The 21170-nt window shown below is 47.0% G+C and overlaps 1 protein-coding gene and 2 long non-coding RNA genes across 8 annotated transcripts in view; 1 reads left to right on the top strand and 2 right to left on the bottom strand.

Annotated features, from left to right (window-relative positions):
* LOC110397454 overlaps nucleotides 1-7427 on the top strand; it is a 92449-nt gene extending 85022 nt beyond the window's left edge. For 4 of the 6 annotated variants that reach the window (XR_002437791.1, XR_002437792.1, XR_002437787.1 and 1 more), the window contains 4 exons: nucleotides 1231-1326; nucleotides 2243-2352; nucleotides 6785-6971; nucleotides 7198-7427. This is a non-coding gene — a long non-coding RNA (uncharacterized LOC110397454). The other 2 variants (XR_002437788.1, XR_002437790.1) reach the window with 2 other exon arrangements.
* The window catches only part of CXXC4 (CXXC finger protein 4), an 83728-nt gene that overhangs the window by 22391 nt on the left and 40167 nt on the right, over nucleotides 1-21170 (bottom strand). The gene's annotated exons all lie outside the window — the stretch shown is intronic.
* LOC110397456 lies at nucleotides 2618-18932 on the bottom strand. Its single transcript, XR_002437794.1, has 2 exons — nucleotides 13827-18932; nucleotides 2618-5757 (listed from the first exon to the last, which is right to left on the bottom strand). It is a non-coding gene; the product is annotated as an uncharacterized LOC110397456 (long non-coding RNA).

Here is a 21170-nt window from a genome sequence, read left to right as displayed (position 1 = left end):
AGGCAAACAGACAAACGCTTTCTGGGATTTGTGTCAGCCGTATCCAGATTCTTCCTCTGCCTCTCAGCTACAGCAAAACCCTTTCTAGAAACTGAAATAAAGGAAGGCGGCAGATGGTGCTGGAAATACTCTGAGAGCGATGCCTTCGTTCGGAGCCAGGTATCAGCAGCAAACCACCCAGCCAGCACGCACTGTGAAGCGGCGGATATTTAGCGGTGGCAGGGAAGGAATGAGGAAGGTGATGTTGCTGAAGGGCTGGTGTTGGGCTCAGCATGAACCACTAAGAGCGTGCGTGGTGAGAGGCTCCACCTGCACAGGGGAAAGCTGATCTAGCAGGACTGGGCGGGATGGAGGGGAAGAGAAGGGACTTGTCTGTGCGCGGGATGAGGCAGAGCTAGGGAGGATGGAGACCAGTCTTGTTAGCATGGCTGAGAGCAGCAGGACAAAGGGCGCGGTAGCGCTCATCTCTGCTGGACTGTTTTAAGAAATCAAAATAGAAGCAATGGAAGTTAGCACAGGATTCCATCCAGAGCATCCCAGCAGTAAAACAAAGACTGTCTGTACTTCAAAAACGAAGAAAGGACTTCTCTGATTGACAGTGGGAAGGAAATATATAAAAATAACTCTTTTCCAAAGCCAAAGAAGAGTTATTATTTATTGTACAGCTTCTACCAGGAGCCATCACCATCCCCTCCTGGCTGGCTTTTCTGCAGATTCAAAGACACAACACATATCCTCGAGCCATGTAATATTGCTGCTGTTGTGCTGTCCGTGCACTTCTGATCAAACTTTCTTTGATCAGAAAATTAATCTTAACTGGAAATAGGAAACTAAAGAGATATTTACTGGATACAAACAATATAAAATTATCAGATGATTAGTATTTTTTTTCCAGGGCACCACAGTTTCTCAAATACAAATCCAACTAAGGCTGTAAGTGTAAATTCTAATCTCAGTAATGACATCTCCTGTCATATTGCACTCTCACCTGCACGTGCACTGCAATGCAAATTGCTCCAAATACAGCCTTCCCTTCAGCTTACACAACTCTGGAGGGCTGTCAGTAGCCTGGCATGGATTTGTGGACTTGCATGATCTAACCTGTTGTCTTTGACCTTACCAGCAGAACTGTCCACCGCAGTAACTGAACCTTTGCTGATAAAAAAGGCTTGCTGAGAAAGTGAATCCCAACAAAATAAGGAATTCTGATCAGCGTTGCTTTTGTTACAGTGTGCACGGAGTTGCTGAGCAGTCAGTCGGTGTTGGCTGGGCGTTTTCCTCTGATCGCTGCCGTCTGTACCTAGGGATGCATGCTTCAGGATCAAGGTGAGCAGGTCGGTGGCTGGAGAGGACCAGCACACCAGTGTGTAGCTGTGCGGTCAGGAGCGCGAGGAAAGAAGGGTGAAATTAGATCCTGGGGTTCATCTGAACGATAGCAAGATCCTATAATTCTCAGTCATCCAAGGATGGGCTTTTCTGGGGACCCGTTGCCTCATCGCCAGTGAATGAGTCTCCTCTCCTCCTCACCACAGGCAGTCTATGGCACGAGAGGGCTGGGGCAGCTGTCAAAGCGTTGAGAAATTACTGAGGGAGGCGAAAAGCGACAGCCACAGACTACAGAAAGCTGTAGGCAAGTGGGGGAAGACGACGAGTGGAGGCCAGCACAGCCTGCCGTCATTTCATGCGCGGACAGCCCTGCCTGCAGCAAACACACCACGCAAACCAGCAATGCTCAGAGCACCAGCAAGAGCAAATTGGACAGCTGTGGGGAAAAATACATTTCACTGTGGCTGCACCACTATGAAAATAGCCTAACCTGCCGACAGGACTGCCTGCGAGTGTCTATCTAACACAGCAGGCCAAAGCGAAAGGTGCCAATTTGCTGTGGCACAATGCATGCGCGCAGCAACTTCTGGCAAAGACGTATATGAGAGGCTAAGTCCATCCTTGCATCCAAAGCGAAGTTCAGAAAGGAAATAGTTCAGCTCTGCATAAGCAGTTCAGGTTCCCACATGTGTGCCTTTCCCGCACACAGAAGGGTTTGCGACAGGGACTGGAAGTGCCCACTGGCAGAGACCCCAGGGGTGCCATGGCCCATGTGCCTGAGGTCCCAATATGCATTTCCTCCTCTTCTCAGATGCAGAATATTTGGTAGAGTTTTCTTCAAGGCCACAGCTATCATTGGACCTGTAAATGATTGCAGTAGCACCAGCTCCTGTCCTTGGCTGTGCTTCTTTGTCAGGCGAGGCAGCGATAGCAATCATCCCAGTGCTTAGCAAACCTGCAGATCACTATTGCCAATCTTTGTATAAACAAGGACTAATTAATCTTCACCACATCTCTCTGAAGAAGGTAAGTAGTATCATTTATTATCTTCCCTGTTTTACAAAGACGAACTGAGATGGCAAAACAAAAAAATGGTTTGTCGAGGGCCAGGAGAGATAAACGCACTGGGGGCAGCAAAGATGGGCTTGCTCAGTGGTACAGAAGGCAGAGGGTAATACTGCCAGGCTTCACCTTAATGCAGATAATGAAAAATAGCCGTCCTCCTAAATAGATGTCTACTCTATGAAGTGGGGGCTTTCCACTCTGAAAACGAGTACAACAGAAGCCAGAATATTTTACTAATTTTATTGCAGAAGGAAAAAGAAAGAAAGATGAAGGGCCAGAATTTCTAAACGGCGCAGCAGCTGCACACATTTGGTTCCAGTTTTTAAAAGGAGCGCAGTTCTCATTTAGGCTTCAAAGTGGCCGCCCTGTCAAAAAGCCCACTGACATATTGAACCTCTTGACATTTTGATTTTTAATTTACCCTGAAATATTGCGAAGGGATCAGCTGAGTACTGAAGTTCATTTTTCTTTCAGTCTGCTGCAGTCGAATAGAGCGGAGCTGTATCTTTAAAATCTTGCCCCATTTTGTGTGTAGTAGGGACACGGAAAATTGGCTTTCTGTAAACGCAAAGGCAAGAAAGGATATAGAAAGCTTGCTGAAAAGGAACTGAAAATTGCCTGCTTCGCCGTAGCTTTGTCTCAGTGAGATGCTCCTTGTCTGCTGCAGAAATAGCAGTCGCTTCCTACTTGGTTATTGCACGTATAAAAATTACACTGGCCATTTTCAGAAGCTAGTTACGAGTGAGGATTATTTTCATATCTGGTCAAATGATGAATAATGATTGCATATTCCTGTACCATATTCTTGCCAAGTGCTTTAAACTGATTTTAGTACATAAGCCCGATATTTTCCAAACTCCTAAGTGAACAAGAAGTAGTTGAAATTGCCCTAAAAAAAGCACTTGGGTGGCAGGTCGTTTCCTAGCTGTAAAAGGCAAGATGGAAAAAGGCAAGACAGCAGTAAAAGCAAGGGGAGAATTTCCTGGGAAGGAGACTGTGAGGCATCCAAAGGGAAATCCCTTATGGCCTCCAAGCAGGGAAATAACTAGCATTCAACTGTCCTTCAGCAGTTCAGCTCACCTTTCTTCTTTCTTTCTTTCTAAGGCAAGAACCCATGTGGAGCACAATGCCCTGACTTTAGTCCCTCTTTTTATTATTTGATAAATGCTTTTTCCATATTTTTTCTCTAAATCCTAGACACTAGTTGCTGGTTTTCTCCAATTAAACAGCGTGGTTAAGGAGCAATATCCAAAGGTTACCTCTCTTCTGGGTGGGCAGAGCAAACTGCTTGGAGACAGATTTAGGCATTAGCGATGCAGGAATGAAGGCGGCAATGAAAGGGAGGCCCTCCTCCTCCTCCTGGGTCTGTGTTGGTCAGAGAGAAAGGGAACAAGCAAATCAGAGAAAATGTTGTCACGATGGGAACATTGCTTTTCATGGGAAGGAGCTAATTCAGAGGTGCCTGAGGACATCCGTTGGCTGCAGGGAGGACGACTTGGGAAGGTCATAATGTTGAAGGAGAAGAGGACAGAAAGGATAGGTGGTTCTCCTGTAGACATTAAATGGCCTGGACATCTCTTCAGCTGCTTCTACACAAATTTGTCAAGAGACCTGTGCCCCAGCAATGGTGACTGACCCAATGCCAGGCAATTTGATGGATGAAGATCAGAAAGGAAAAACATGCACATACCAGCAAGATGGAGCACAGCATGCTCTGGAGCATAGAAATCTGGATAGGGAGCTCACATGCATCAAGGGACGAGAGCAGAACCAGGAGGGCTCTGAGCAGGCCAGCGCTGCCTTGTGCTGCCCGTAAAGCCAAGAGGAGCCAGGGACAGCTCGCCATGCAACAATATCCAAGAAAGGATCATAAATGAACCAGAGGTGTGCTGTTGTTTCTGGAGTCATTAAGCACGTTAATTAAAAGGGAGCTTGCCCTGCTGAAACATAAGTGAAAGGCAGCTCATTGCCAGACTGGAGAGTGCATGAAGAAGCAGTTCGCTTAGGGAAGGTCCATCATCAGCCCAGAGAAAACACCAGCACAGGATGGGCAACAAAATGACACAGCTGGAGAAACACAGGGCAGGTCCTGGCTTCCTTTCCGTTCCTTTAGTTAAAGAGGAGCCAGATTTGCAAACAGACCATCTTACTGAAGTTTTAGGACAGATTTGTATTGATCTGAAGTCAGAGCATTGCTGAACTAAGTGAACCTGCAATAAACTAATTTTATGCCAAGTTAAGCCTCTGCAAAAAAAAATAAAAAATCTTGCACTTGTTAAGATGAATTGACATTTAAAGAAAGTAAACTTAATTTGATAAAACCTCAGTGAGAAGATGAGGCTACCCACATCATAGCCCTGCAAGTGCATTTGAAAGAGTTACTCCTATAATTCTTGCTGCACGGGAAAAAAACCAAACCACCCTGGATTTGAATCTGTACAGCAACGTCAAGTAGAAAGGGTTTTATGAACAGCTTTTTTAAAAAGAGAGAAAAAAAACCTGATTGCAATTTAAAGGCCTAGTTCTAATTCTTTGACTAACATAATTTTCTCTTGTAGTATAATTCACTATTCAGAAAGGGTAAGGTAGCAGATAGTGTCTAAAGCCAAGACAAAACAAGATGGCATGTAAAATAACCGTAATTAAACAATCAAATGTAGCAATTAAACATGAATGATTCTTTATTAGGCTGAATGAGGATGCCAAACAAGGCTCCACAGGTGGTGAGTTTATACTCCCATGCTCATTGGTGCCTTCATTAGCAGCTCTTGGCATGGGCAGCCATGCAAATCTCCCTGTGCCTTTAAGAGCCAGCCCGCATTTAGGCACCATTCAAACCAAGGAGGATATGCAAATATCTAGAAGGACAGGATTAAAGTATAACGTGGTGTTTGGGAGATAAATTAAAGAAGCGCACGGAGATTCAACAAAGCCAAGCAGAGCGTTCTGCAGAGCGGAGAATAATGAAATGCGCTGCTGCAACATGCCAGCGGAAAATGCTGGGAGCCGTGCTGTTCCTCTGTGCGATCTGGAGGTCACTGCGAAAGCCACCAAAGCAGCAGAAGCCCGGTGAGCCTGGTGAGATGGGCTCTGTGGGGTGACACAGCCACAGCCGTGACTCTGGATCGTGCAAACTCTCCTTGCAGTTGCTGGTTCAAAGCCGACTTCCCTGGCAGCCACCTGCTTTGCCCAGGCTGGTGCGCAGCGTGGACAGTGTCCCACCTGCAGGTAGACTGCCACCAGCTCCTCCTGGATCCACCTTTGTGGGGCAGCGGGTCCCCAGGGCTCTCCCCTGCTTGCAGCACTCTCCTCCTTGCTCGAGCAGCCAGGCAAGGTGCCCCAGAAATAAAATGGTTAATAACAGAGCTGTGGGAAAACCAGGCGAGATAATTATGCTAATGCTGCTGCTCTCCTTCAGCAGCAGAGGCGATGGTGCACTGTGCTCAGTGCGGGGCAGCACATTTTTAAAAGGATTAATTGGGAAGAAGAGCTCACGGGAAAGCAACGAAGGTGATAAAGGATTTGGAAAACAAGGCCTGTGAGGGAAAGGCAAAGAGAGCTGGGCATGTTCAGTCTGGAGAAGAGAGGGCTGAAGGGACACATAACTGTCTACGAGTATGTTAAGGGACATTATGAAGAGGACTGGGACCAATTCTCATTAGTCAGAGAGGACAGAACAGGAACTAATAGGTTTAACTGCAGTAGGCAAAAATTAGGTTAAATATGAGCGAAAACTTAACTCAAAGGTGGACCAGGTAATGGAGCAGGAAGCCTGGAGGGTGGACAGTGTCAAAGGAGCTTGGCCAATAGTCACTGGCCCAGGGATGCCAGGAGAGGCCAGGCACCTGGAGCCAAAGGCAGAGGGGAAGTTATGTGAGCAGCCCACCAGCAGCCAGGCTGGAGGTCACTGCCAATGCACTGGGCATCACCTCTCTCCCAAAATGTTTGTGAGCATGACAAGGTACCCCAGAGAGAGCAAGCTGCACAGAAGGGCTAGCAACTTTGGTTAGAGCACCTGAAAAAATAAAACAGAGCTTTTGCTACAGAGGTTCATACCTCAACTTCATAGAAACAGTCATGAAACAGCTTGAATTGGAAGGCACCTTAAAGAACACCCAATTCCAAGCCCCTGTTGCAGTTGTCCAGGGCCACATCCAACCTGGCCTTCGACGCCTCCAGGGATGGGGCATCTGCAGCTTTTCTGGGTACTTGTGCCAGGGCCTCACCAGCCTCATAGTGAAAAAATGCTTCCTTATGGCTAATGTAAACCTATCTATTTTAGTTGAAGACTTACCTCTGCCAGCAGAGTTCTTTAAGGTCCCCTGCAAACAGCTGTAGCTTAATTAACACTATCAAATGTGTCTGCTAGTGCATTTTCTGTTTCATTTGCCAGAGGAAAGGTGGAATGACTTCACTGTTACACTGATTCAGAGGCTGATTTTGCGTTCACCTGCTAAAAGCCTTTAACCTTGGCTGAAACACATGTGTTCCATGGCAGCAGATGCAGCCCATCAGACACCATGTTTCCGGCAATGCCCCGGGGAGATGGAGTGAGAGGCACAGAGCTCAGCAATAGCCAGGTGAGGGTCTAAATCCAGTGTCCTTATTAGTCTACGCAATCCAGCATTGGGACTCAACCCTACGTCAGTAGAATGGTTTTAAACCCATGAAATACAGTAATGATAAAATTCAAGTCTTTTCCTTCTCGGCGATGCCATGATTTGGAGAGGTTACGTCTCCTTTTGAAGAAGAGAGATGTTTATTTACTTCAGAAGCATGTGATTTAACAAACTCCCTTGCTTCCAGGAGCTGGAGTTTTGAGGAAGACAAGAGATGTGGGCCTATGGAAGAACCACAAGCACTGACTGAGCCGCAGCCATGCAGGAGACACGTTCATTCTTCTCCCCATACCACCATATTCACCCACTGGGGTGAAAGACCCAAGTCTTTATTTACACAGCTGGCTTTTGTCGTATCCTGCCCAGCATCTAAATCAGAGCTCTCTCATGCACCAGTGCTGATGTTTCCACGGAAGATGGATTAATCTTCTTTTTTTTTTCCCACTGATCTGGGGCTTTGGGGAGGGATGCAGATAGCAAACAGGAGGGGATTTAAGCTGTTCTCTTCACCTTTAAAAAAAGCCCTGCGCAGCATTGCTCTCCCAGGAATAGGCCCACATTATTACTGCAGCCACAGCCACATCATCAGAGCTACAGTGCTCGGAGTTGTAGATCATCAGCCTGCTGTCACGGCCGTGATGTATGATGGAAAAAGCCATCCATCTGAAAGCATGCAGCACAAAGGGCTGGGGCTGGAGCCATGCAGCGTGGCAGGGCCAACATACACAGCACCGAGCTCTTTCCAACTCAAACAAGGAGCAAATGTGGTAAACTGAGGCTCATTAGGAGGAGAGGGGAGCACTTTCAAAGCCTCTCACTCGCAGGTGTCTAAAATAGCAAAATGCGAGCGTGCTCACGGATTGGGAAACGAACCCAGCTACTGCTTCCTCCACACACACACCTCTTTCCCTTAAAGCTTACATTTGATTTTCTTTCCCAGTGTAAAACCTCAATCATATTTACACCAGCTTTAGGATCTTTACAGACAAAGACATTTAAGGCTGTGAAATCTTGGGCGAAAGTAAAATGACATGGTGGATCAATCAGCTGATGCTTCTTCCCTGCACAGCAGGGGACTCCAGCAAACCTCTTGTATTTTGTGCAGAGACTCAGCTCCAACTGAATTTTTCCTTTGGCACTATAAGAGCAAAAAGATATTTAATGAAAAAAAAAAAAGGAGAGAGCAAGAGAGAAGGAGCGAGCATGAGCGCTTATGCATGGCTCCAGGTTCCTCAACAAAAATGAACTGTTGCTTTTCCAGGAGAGAAACCATTTCACATCCATTACTCTCCTGCACAACACTCCAAGTGTGGGTGCAGAAATGGTTTCCACCTAAAAAAAATCAAATTAGAAGAAGACATGGCATGTGTGGATCACAGAGGTGCATCCCAGGGTGCTGCTCACCCACAAATGGTTGTCCCGAGTTTGTAACATCTGTCACCATGCAGCAAGCAAAACAGACACTTTATGAAAGCAGATGTTCAGGAAGTTGTGCTCTTTTCCTCTCCACATGAGAAATGCCTCACTTAAAAAAAACAGAAATGGGTGTCCCTGTAAAGGTAAGGAGCAAGTCATGCAGGAGCAGGCACTTCAGCAGCCTTGCCTTTTGAGTGGCAGCAGAGGGATCCGCTGTTTAATTTCAAATAGCCACAAAGCAATTTTCAAAACATCTACCTCACTGTAACACAACATACTTGAAATACCACATTCTTGTTCATTAGTGGTAAATTAGGGCACATACACCCTGCTGTTATTGAGAATGTCAGTCCAAAGGCCTTTGACAAACACATCCCCTGCTTGTGGGGATGAAAGGAAACCAGCAGCCGAGGTGATGTCCGATCTAACACCATTCTTCAGAGACATGCTGATGAATCTGTTGGTGCCATGAGAAGGAAAGAGAACACTGACAACAAAAAAGGCAGCAAACTTCGTGCTGGAGGGATCTCAGGACTGTGTGCAGGCATGGCTCAGGAGAGCTTTTCAGTTATTCTGCTTGAAATTCTGCCCTGTTCGGTGTTCTTTTTCTTAAGCTACTTTATTCTGTGCCAGCTCTTGAAAAGAAAACTGTGAGAAAAGAGCTCAAGGGAAGAATTAGTTTTTTGCCTAAACAGCCAGGTCAGTGGTTTACAGAGCCGACAAAGGCCCAGGTTGCCTTCTCCACGACACTTGACCAACTGTGGTGGAACTGTCCCATTTAATTCAGAAACTCAGCTTTGGCTGTTAGCCTTAAATAGACCTATATGTAGTTAAAAGTCACAGGTAAGTCTTGCTATATTATCTGAGAGGTGAATATCCCTTTTACACTGCACTTTCAGCAACTTGATTTACGTTGCCTAAATGGCGCCCGCCTCCACTCTGTTTGACTTTTGTGATTCTAAGGCTCAAGCAACTATAATTAAAGAGCATTTTTGGAGCGAGCACAGCACTATGCAGTGTAATGTGACATTCAGAATATATCAGTGTCACTTCACACAGGAGTTCTGATTATTTTTACATGTGCGCTTCAGCCCTGTCACTCATCCCCAGTAAAGCTCATCTGCCTCAAACCACGGTGTCTCACCTATTTCATGTGGTTTCACTCCCTTTATAAACCTCTATCATTTTAATCATGTGTTTGATTCTTAAGGTAAATACTTCTATTTGCACGCTAATGATTCTACTAGGCTACTGCCTCATACAAACGGTCCTGAAATAGGGCAGCTCACCAACGCGGATGTGAGGTGTGAGCATCCAGGCAATATCGCCCATTCACACAGCAAGGCGTGTCTGTAACGGGAAGAGAGATCCATATTTTTTTTCCATGCGATTCCAGCAGGAACTGAGACTGCTCTTTGATTCAGCGATAATGAGTGAGCATTGCACCAACGACATTTACATTTTTCAGTGGGAAGAAAAACACAAGACTATTCTTTCGGATTTGGATTCCAGTCCCCAAACGCATGCTGATTTCCTGAACTTTGAGCCCTCGGAGCCACCTCCCGATGTGCACGAACATCCTGGCAATTAGCGAAAGCGAAAGGCGACATCAGACGCGGAAGGTAAACATGTGATGGGCGATGCCTCCTGGAGGCTCTCCATCTCAGAAGCACATTAACCCAACTTCCTCATCTCCTTCCCCTGATGTAGGTGAAATCAAATTTTCATCAGTTTCTGCCGTATCTGCTTCACTGGGAAACTTTCTGAAAATATATGAGAAGGGCTGTCGGAGGCCCTCCGCCGTGCTGCCGCGTGCCGTGTCCCGCTGTTATCCAGGCTCCCTGCTGACTGCTGCTGCTGGAGCAGGCTGAAATTTCACGTCAGGGAGGTGGCGAGAGGCAATTTGGTGTGTGCCTTGCATGCCGGGCAGGAAGAACCTGCACTTTTCCTCTCCCATGGACCCCCGAGGCCCTCAACAAGGGCAGTGGTGGCTCAGGCAGGAAGTGGGGGGCACCGACACCCCCACAAAGCTGGAGTTCACCTGGAGGCTCTGGTTTCCGTCCCCGCTGGCTAGCAACAGAAGGGTGACTGTCACATGGGGCACTGGCCGGGCTTAGGGCTGTAAAAAGATGTGTGTATGGATGTACAGCACCACTACGCATCCCAACACACCAGGTTAAAGCTGAAGCAAGGAAATAACAAAATCTGGCTCTTTTCATTGACAAGTGTTGTAGCACAGCCAGTACTGCTATTCCAGATTTTTCTGATTTTTCTGGTTGTAGAGGAAATGCTACGTCACAGCTTGAACCAGTGACTGAGCACCTCATGGGAAGGCAGGGCCAACCCAGGGGAGCTCAGGTGCATGCAGTGCACCTGAATGACCAGAAGCGGTGGAGCCAGGATCGACCCCTTCCCAGACCTCATTGAAGGGTTGGCAGTGGGGGCAAGGGAATCTTTCTGGAGATCATAGAATCACAGAATCGCTCAGGTTGGAAAAGACCTTCAAGATCATCAAGTCCAACCACAACCTAACCATACTACCCTAACTCTAACAACCCACCACTAAATCATGCCCCTGAGCACCACATCCAAATGGTTTTTAAACACATTCAGGGATGGTGACTCAACCACCTCCCTGGGGAGCCTATCCCAGTGCTTAACAACCCTTTCTGCAAATAAGTTTTTTCTGATATCCAACCTAAACCTCCCTTGGCGCAACTTGAGGCCATTTCCCCTTGTCCTGTCACCTGTCACCAGTGAGAAGAGACCAACCCCGCTCTCACTGCAATCACCTTTCGGGTATCTGAAGAGAGCAATAAGGTCTCCTCTCAGCATACCTGAGGCCTTCTGAAGGTAAGCAGCTTATTTCCTTTATTTCTGTGCCCATGGCTGTTGCATTTGAACAAATACTCGCTTGCTGCAGCCTAGGACCTTGCTACTCTGATGTGTTTTCTTGCTACTGTGCTTTCCATTGTGTTACTCTGGTCTAAAGCAGAAATGCTGCATGGCCTACCAAGGTGCAAGGAGCAATTCCTCGAGCATCTCAGTGAGTGCGTGCCCTCCCCTAAAAGCAATCGTTATCACAGACCCAAAGAATGGCAAGGGTTGGAAGGGACATCTGGATATCATAGAGTCCAACTCCCTGCTAAAGCAGGTTTCCTCAATTATATTGCACAGGAAAGTGTCCAGATGGGTCTTGAATATCTCCTGAGAAAGAGACTCTTTTTTTCTGTGTATTTGTGTTGTACCATCCATGAGTTCCACACTTTCTCTGAAATAACAAAATAGACCATTTCCAGATAGAAGAGTTAGTATTCTAAAGATGGGAGACCAACCATCCTGCATCAGCTAAAGCTGCTCATACCTTGTAATCAAGGTACAACAAACACTTTTCTGGTAGCAGAGGCCCTGTATAACTCCTAGGTCATTTCAGATGCTGCCAGCAGGGCCATTCCTCAGCACCTCATGTTGAAACTGAGCCTTTTGCCCATGAACTGCCTTCAACAAACTACCAGAGACTTGCCCACCATCTTGTTAACTACATCTCTGTTACCCAAGCAGTTACAGGCAGCCGGCCCATCTGAACACATCTTTTCCCTCCCCAGAACACAGGGAGGAGGTGGCTCTATTTATTTTGCTGTGGTTAAGGAGGAAGAACCTGAGCTACCAGCACCCACAGCTTCCTAGTCTTGAATTAAGAGAAATGGCTGTCCAGTTTTTTCGTCCATAAAGGATGCACTTATGCAATTTTTGGTACATTTTCTTTCTGTTTTTGATGAGAAAAAATAGCGTTCTCATTCTTCCATTAGAAACTATTATATAGTAGCTACTATATTTATGGACAGTAAAAGCAAGCACCCCAGTTAACATTTTGCTGGCCAAGACTACCACTGCAGAAACAACAATTTTAAAAATTAAGGGCAACAAAGAAAGCCCTCTTTCAGCTATTGACACTGGCAATAGAGAAATACGCTGAAGACTTATGGCTTGCGCCTTTGGTAGCTGCAGTATCTTTGGCCTCCTCGCCCACGAGGGTGCAGGCTGGAGGAGCGCCCTGCTCAGGTCCTCTGCAATGTGCCTACTTGGTGACACAGCACTGGTGCCTCACTCCGAGTGCCTCCGAACCCCAGGTGGGTGCTGACCTAATTTTCCTCCATCCCTCCCTGCCCACATCTCTTTATATCCCTTGTTCCTCCTTTCCCTTTTGTTAATTTATTATACGAGGGCAGCAGCACGACAGATTAAAATCATGAAAGCAAGGCTCATTAGGATTCTATGTCCTTTGAGTGGTACGTAAAAAAATTCTGTGTGAAATGTCATGAAAGTAGATTTTGAAGTTTTGACAGATGTGAGAAAAGGAGAAATGTTTGCCATTTGTCTTAATGACACTTTAGTACATTTGGAGAGCCAAGGGGAAAAAAAAAACAAAACCAACACCTAGCAACAATTTGGGAGGTATGTGAGCTGCTTCCAAAAGCAAGGTTGGGCTGAGAGCACACCCACTGCATACCAGGGAGCCTGATCCTCTGCATGGGCTGCAGAAAGGGGACAGCAGATGGGGAGAAGTAAGTGACGATAGTAACTCTGCATGCCTTGAGCTCTGGCTAATTTGGCTGGCATGTCCTCCTCTCCCCCATTGCCCCAAGCAGGACTGCAGCAGCATGGTCTCCTTGAGCACATCCATACATCCATTAGTATGAACAGAAACAAGCAAATCTTTTAAGAGTGCAAGGGGAAGCATTTATATGTAATCATGTAATTACTAACTCAGTTAAGACAGCTATATCTGGACAAAATACCCATTGGGTAAAATCCAGTCCTACAGCAGTCAGATGCTAAGTTGCCAACAACCTGAAATTGTCCAATGGAGTTTTAAGTTTCATTCATGTGAGAAAGCAGGAATCATGTACTCACCAATTTCTTTTGACTCCTGAGTCTGGGAGATGGTTCACAATGATATGACGGGAAAACAGACCCAGAAAAAGGCCTTGATGAATAACTGGTGTCTATGACCCACTGGTCATAGTGCCAACATTGACAACAGCGAGTGCCAACATTGAGTCATGACATTTCAGCCGTTCTCTGCCCCATTGCAGAGAAGCCCAGGTGGAAAGGACACAGCATCAAACAGAGGAAGCCGAGGAGCAGTGTGGCACCCTGCTGGAGCTGTAGGGGAGGGGGCTGAGGGGGGCAGGACTCGTTTTTCCACATGCCAAAAGTTGTATGTAACCTCGATTTCATGATTCAGTGCATAGGGAGTCAAAATTGCTGGGGGTAAACAATGCAATGGCAGAGCAGCACGCTGATTTGAGTTAGAAATGAGAAATGCGCAATGCCTTATCGTGAGGAGCTAGTTCTGGGAGAGCTATTCACAGCAAAGAATTGATTTGTTGAATTTACCTTTTTTCCTGCATGTGCATTGTCCTGAAAGAGATCACAATTTCCATGAATATGTCCGGCTCTCCAAATTATCTGACAAGCCATGCAAACACATTCCGGGCTGAACTGCTGGTAAGCTGCTTGGCATAGCTGGTGTTAAGAGCGGAGCTGCTGCTCCTTGGGCAGGGAGCTCACCTGGTTTGTCAGCTGTCCCACTGGATCAGCACAGCTTGTTCTCTGCATTCACACCACAAGCTGATTGCTGGCACTGTCCCCTCTGTCCCTCCTTTGTCCCCAGCTGCTTGGCTTTCCAGACCATGATCTCCAGGGGCTGAATTGCACCCAAAACCCATCTGCGGTCAGGGCCACTGGGCCAGCCTGATGCTGGCTAGCAATACAACTCTGGAATAGTCATAAATAATAATAAAAAGAGCAGCCCCTTTGTACTTTTGTTTTGCTACGAAGACAACACCGCACAGAGCTGACGTGAAGTCTGTATAATTAATGGCATGCCGACTCTCTTGCTATATGGGAAGGGTGGAAAAGCCAGCTGCGGGCTGCCCAGCTCTCTCCAACCCTCAAAGCTCACCCAGCTCTGTCCACAACCTCTCACACCACGCTCACTGAGCACAAGGACCATTGCCCCACAGCAATATCGTCCTCATTGCCTATGTATGGGTAACAATTCCTACCCTGGCTTGTGCTTTCATTTGCAGCTGTGAGTGATCATTTGGAAGGGAAGGAGGCTGCACGTGAAGTCAGCCTGGTGAAGCTGTGTGAACAGGGCAGGTTCTCCTTTAGGGAAACCATGGTTAAACTGCGGAGACTGCAGAGAGAATTTGGGAAGCCATCACATGTATCGACTTCTCTTCCTCTATTTTGTGCTAATTTCCTGACAAATCTGCCATCGTTTTTTTCATCTTAGGTAAATAAAGGTGACCCAAATATCTCAATTATCTTTTTCCCTCCTTCAGCACTTAAATCTATGCTATTAATTTATCATACACCTCATAGCTGTTATTCTGCAAGCCCTCGTGTGGCAGATCAGCATGCCCAGGCCCCTGCGAGAGACAAGCCCTTTCCATTTCCAGCGGCCTCGTATCTGCTAATCCATCTTGCAGCCTGCTACCATTACAGGTTCCTTTCACCTCTCACAGTTCCCATTTTAAAGAAAACCACATTGCTGGGAAGCATGTTTATTCCCAACCTGCGGCAGCACCTGGGCCTACAGCAGCCTTTCACAGTAGAAAAGGGCTTTTCTTTTCCTCAGTGTTACCGCAAGAAAAATATACGGTGTTAAAAGCAAAATGACTAGGAAGGCTTTTCCCTTGTACCATGCGAATGATACCGAATTCTGTCTGTCTGTGGGTGCAGCGATGTGAAAAATGGAAAACCTGCACTGCCTGACCCCATGGGCCCCCTTTACATCTGCAGAACCAAACAAGGCGCTCCAGGAAATGTGAGCATGAGCTGTTTGGAATGGGAGGGAAAAAAAAAAAACCCACCCACATGCAAACACATATTTTTAATTTACTACTGCTGTTATTTAAAATAAATCCTTGGGCTGGAGTGTGGGAAACAAAGAGTGGGTGTGCTTGGTGCCAGCATCTCCTGCCCTGATGCAGCCAAAGGGGCACGGGCCAGAGGATGCCCTCTGGTATGGCTTCGGGAGGCCAGCATCCTGCCCCCCCAGGCTCTGTGGCCACATGCCCCTGCGCAGCAAGCCACTCCCCGCACAGCTCTGCCAGCTTCCGCAGTTTAATCAGGCTCTGCCTCCAAATATTAACAGCATAAATAAAGTTATGGACTATGAAGCACTTCGAGAGGTCATCCGGCCCGTTTCCTTGATTTAAGGTTGCATTAGTCACAGTATATCACTCCTGCCGAAGAGAGATGCAATCTGCTCTTAGAGATCCTCAGCAGCTGAGGTCTGACAGCCTCCACAGGCTGTCGGTCGCCTTGCCACCATTACCATTACAAAGTCACTCCTTGGCACCTAACTGGATTCTTCCTCACAGCGACTGAAGACCACAGCCCCCTCCCACGCACCAGCGATGGAGGAGGTTCCTTCCAGCTTCCTGGCGGTGGCCTTTCATGCCTGTGAAGACCTGCACATCCCCTCCATCCTCATCCCTCGAGGCCAAACACAAAGCGAGTCCTTTTCCGGCGGCACATTCCTTCCTTGTCCCACTCCATATGGGTGGGAGCAAGCAAACCAAATCAGTGCAGGTGCAGAACTGGGGAGAAGGCTTGTGCCTGAGCAAAACTGCCCGAGAGAAACCCTAATGTGCTACCTGGCATTTACACAGCCAGTTGTGCAACTATTTACCGAGCACAGTACACAGCGTTTTTAACCATGGCAACCTCTGTATCATGCAGCCCACATGCACAGACAGCTGTGGCGAATAAACAGGCGACAGACCTGAAATAGCAGCACACTACTGCCTTAATTGTTAGCCCACTGATCTTGTATTGGATGTAAATAGAACTCTTCTGGAGGAAAGAAACAGGAATCTTAATCAGCCCTGATAAAAAAGGGCACCATGCAAAGACCACGCAATAAAAGGTATGGCAAAAAATTGCTTCCTCGCTGAATCAGCCCAAATGTGCAGAAAACAAAATAAAACAAAAAAACTTGACTGATGTGACAGCCACCTGCTGTTAAAACCTGTTTTTGACACTGTTCTTACTGTGAGTACGTGCCAACGTTAATGGTAATTATAATCTGCAAATATTGCTTTAATATGCAGGCCCTCATTTTCGGGGAGATGATCATTAGATCCACACACGTTTCCATCCCGGTGCTGGTAACATCTGCCAGGTGGTGCTGGGCTCGGCGCCTTGGTGGCAGGGTGGTGGTTAGCAGACAGCAGCCTGGCACCATAACCCCCAAATCCACGTTCCCCTGGACGTAACCCCATAACTCCAAATTCCATGCGCACAATGTGAGGGCACAGTGGCACTGGGCCGCTAACGGGGAGCCCCCATGGATGATATCCCTTTTGCAACAGGTACAGGGAAAGCAGCTGAGACCTCTGAGCTGGGTCCCTTCCAGCCCCAGGGATGCATCTTCACACCAGAACCCTTTCAGCAGCAGGCTTTCAGGGCTTCACAAGATTTCCCCACCTGCTTCAGCCTTCCCCGCTCCATCTTTCCTCCCCGTCGACTGATAGAGCGCTCCAGTTTGAATTTTTGAAGGGTTACTTGAAAAACCCCAGCACAGTAATTCCCTTTGAACGTCCAGTCCACGTGGCCTTGCGCCCCAGAGCCTGAACAGCAGCTGCTGCAGAAAACAACCTATTCATTAGGCTTCCAAGGAGAGCCGGTCAAATTACTCAGTACAAATAATTCATCTGACAATTTTCTCTTTGCAGGTCATCTACACACGCGCCACTTCTTGCAGGCACAAAACTGCCCAGTGTCAGCGAGCCAAGGGATGGGCACGGCCCCACTGCAGGAGCTGGCCCTGGGTTTTATATGGCAAGCCTTCTGCTCCCTGTTAACATTAGGGAGAGAGGGGGAAGAAAAACACGATGCCCTTGGTGGAATAAGTAGATCCCAAATGTAAAGGCGCCCGGCTGAGACAAACAGACGTATAAAAGCTGGTATCTGTTGGCTGTTTAGCAAGTTTACATTCCATTTTCTGTTGTCACGCTGACACAAATTATTTGCTCTTGTGTCTGGATTGCTATTTGCCAAGGGTGCAGTGACTTCCCTCAGCCCTCCTCACTTGATTAACCGTCTGTGAGCCGCAGCTCCGTGCAGGCAGGGAGCTCCCCGCCGGCCAGCCCTGCCCTGCCGAGAGCATCAAGTCATTCATAGTGTGCCATGCCAGGGCTGCCGCAGCTCTCCCCGTGCGCTACGTAATGAACCGCAGGGCTCCGTGCTGCCAGGGGACCCCGGCACGGGCCAAGGGCTGGGCCCCAGCCAACTTTAAATAGAAACCACCATTTCCCTGCCTGCACCGGGGCTTGTGTGTCAGCCTGGGGCGCGATGACTGATGGCCCAGCTGCTGCTGCGGCCGCCTTCGGAGACCTCTAATTTAATTAATGGCTTTGGCATGTGTGGAGCATCGCTCCCGCGGCACCCGGCCTCTTGCTCTGCTTCTCTGTGTGGTGCGCAAGTGGAAGCGCCTGGAGCTGGGTCTTCCCCGTGGCTGGCAGCAAGGGGAGACCCAAAAGGGTTAATGGAGTTTGCTCAGCCAAGATCTCACAAAACCAAATAAAGAGCAGAAGCTGTCCTAAGCTTTCCTGACACATACAGAACTGAGAAGGACCTGGGAAAAACCTTTTCCCTGTTGCAAAACACGGCGGGATGGTTTCCTATTCTATCGCACTGCCCTCAGTCCTCATTGAGAGCATGGGATGTCATAGAATCATAGCACGGCTTGGGTTGGAAGGGACCTCAAGGATCATCAAGTTCCAACCCCTGTGCCACAGGCAGGGTTGCCAACTGCTGGATCCAGTACTAGATCAGGCTGCCCAGGGCCCCGTCCAGCCTGGCCTCGAACACCTCCAGGGATGGGGCATCCACAGCCTCTCTGGGCAGCCTGTGCCAGGGCCTCACTGTCTACTCAGTAAACAACTTCCCCACAACATCTAATCTAAATCTCCCTTCCTTTAGTTTAAAACCATTCCCCCTTGTCTTACCACTATTGCTACGGAGCAAGGCTCCAGCTTAGAGAAAAGCTAGCTACAATGTCCCACCCCTCCAAAAAAAGTCCAAAAAGAGACTGACCCTGCACCCACCCCTGAGTCAGGCCTGAAGCCAGAGTCACAGAGCGCTCAGATACTTGGGGTTAGCTCTCTGAAATAAAGAGAACAAGAGCAAAGAGAAGAAAAGGCTCCGAGAGCCTCAGCTCCCAGAATGGTCCCCAGACGAGCAGATTTGGGATAAAGGGGAAGCGCTTTATTTTCCTCAGCATGCCCTGCAGCGTTTGTCCATCATTTGCTTTGAGATGTGCCAGGCTCGCTCAGCTCCCCTGTTTACAGGTAAAAACGCTCCTCTGCCGCACTTCCCTGGGATATTTCAGGCAGCTCTGCAGCCAGGCATCCCAAGCAGCATTTCCCTCTGCTCACCAGCCTGGACACCTTTGGACCAGGCTTGAAAAATAGTAAGATTCTAAGATTCTACCTTTACTTTTTAAATTCTTCCCTCGCTGTTTCCTTTCCATCGCCGCGGTACGGGTGGAGAGAGCGCTCTCCCTTCGCTGCGAGCGTTCAGCTGGACCAGATCCTTCCCCTGGTGGGAGCGGAGCTGCTCTGCCGGGGGGCCGGCTGCACCGCCGCGCCTGGCTGCGTCGCCGCATGGCCGCCTGCACGGAATGACGCGGGGAGATGCAGCCAGGCCTCAGAAACGCACAGGGACTTTTGAGACAGACGCCAACCAGCAGATTAAAAAATAACCGTAATGATAATGATGAAAACAAAACAACAAAAAATAAGCAGTGAAAATAAAAAATAAAAATAAAAAAGAATAGAATAATTAAAAAATAAAAAACAAAAATAATTAAAATAATAAAAAATAAAAATAATAAAATAATAGTAAATAATAAAAACAAATAAAAATATAACAAAAATAATAATAAAAAATTAAAAGAGTAACATAATAAAAATAAAATAAAGTATAATGAAATAACAATAAAAATAATGAAATAAAATGAAATAAAATAAAATAAAAAAATAAACTTGAAATGAATTAAAAAAATGAAAAGTGAAAAATGAAAAATAAAAACATAAAAAAAGAAACGTAAAAAAATAAAAGTAAAAATAAAATAAAATGAAATAATAATAAAAAATAAAGACAAATAAATAATGAAATGAAATGAAATGAAGAAATGAAATCAAATATAAAAATAATACAGTAAAATGAAATAAATCAGATGCTAAAAGAAGAGCATCAATCAGACCTCCCCCATACTGAAGCAGCGAAGCCCTCGATGCCACCAGTTCTGAACCACACGCCGTACTCCAGCACAGCAGCATTCCCGGCCCTTTGTTTATGGTTTTACCTCCAGGTAAATGTGACCAGAAGTGTAACCCAAAAGATCTTTTGCTTCTTCTTATTTGTTGTTGGCCTGCTGCTCACCCAGCAGCCCGTGAATGTTTCGTGTATGAGGTTTCTATACATTTTCCTCTTTGAAAAGCCTTATAAAAAGATCACTTTGCTTGTAGCTGGTCACATGTAGACGGATCCCCACTGTGCAGAAAACAGCACACACCACGACATTGTGCATACACAGTGGCAAGGTGACGGCGATCCCATCTGAGCTAAGCACAGGAGCTCAGCTGTAGGTGTAAATCTATAGACAGGTCAACAGAGAACTGCATCAAGGGGCTGTGCTAGGAGCTGTGCTGCCCATTTCCTACAGATACATGTCTTTATGGTCATGCCACACACCCCGGGATGGCTGGTAATGGTCAGGGAAAGGGGAACCTGTGGGCAGGGGGAAGCAGGTGGGGGCTCTGTGAAAGCTGCAGGAGTGTTGTTTTCATGCAAAAGATAGGAGAAGTTTCCGTTCCACTAGTCTCCAAGAAAATAATAATGAGCATTATTTACTTTGTTTCTAGAAATCTTTTAAGGATTTAAAAGTAATTCCTGTTTTATAGATAGGGCGAACTTACTCCTTTTACATATACTATAAAAGCAAAAATACTTCATATCTCATTCAAATCTATAAAGGAACATTACAGAAAATTGTTACTTTTATTATGCAGCCGGAACTTTTACGAATACCTACTGCATTAGATTTACACCCTGACTTTTTAGAGTTAGAAACGACACTATAAAGCACAGGAAGAGCTGGGATATTTATCTGGAAGGCCACATTACTGCTGACTTTCTGATAACAACTCCGCTCAGCTCGTTAGCTCGTTGCTTCCCAAAATGTGTCCTCAAGCAAACTGCATGGTGTGAAAGCAGCCCAGGAAGCACTCTGAGACATCTGGGGGACCTCAGTGCTCCTCAGGGAGCTGGCGCTGGTGTCCCCTACCAACCTATGCCACCCCACAGAGGGGGTCCCGGCACCCAGAACCCACCCTCATAGCCCTAACTCATGAACTGGCACTCTGCAGCATTGCCAAGTGCTTGGATGGAGGCAGAAGGGGCTCCTTGGCGGCTCAGTCCTCAGAAGATAGATAGGTAGATAGATAGATAGATAGATCGAAAAATAAATAACAGGACTGTGGGCTATAGCACTCAAAGCCTACAGCTTCAGGCAGGCCATTCCACTGCCTGTCACTTTTATATATGCATATATATAAAAAGTGTGATAGCCTGTCACTTTCTCCATATAAAAGTTTTACAGTGGCCACCAGTAGCGACCACTCTATTGTAGCGCTCAAAGCGATTTCCATGGGGGCACCG

The sequence above is a fragment of the Numida meleagris genome, chromosome 4 (assembly GCF_002078875.1).
Source record: "Numida meleagris isolate 19003 breed g44 Domestic line chromosome 4, NumMel1.0, whole genome shotgun sequence".
In the NCBI taxonomy this organism is placed as follows: domain Eukaryota; kingdom Metazoa; phylum Chordata; class Aves; order Galliformes; family Numididae; genus Numida; species Numida meleagris.
Note: the sequence above shows the minus strand (reverse complement) of the source record. Positions and strands in the feature narration are given on the sequence as shown.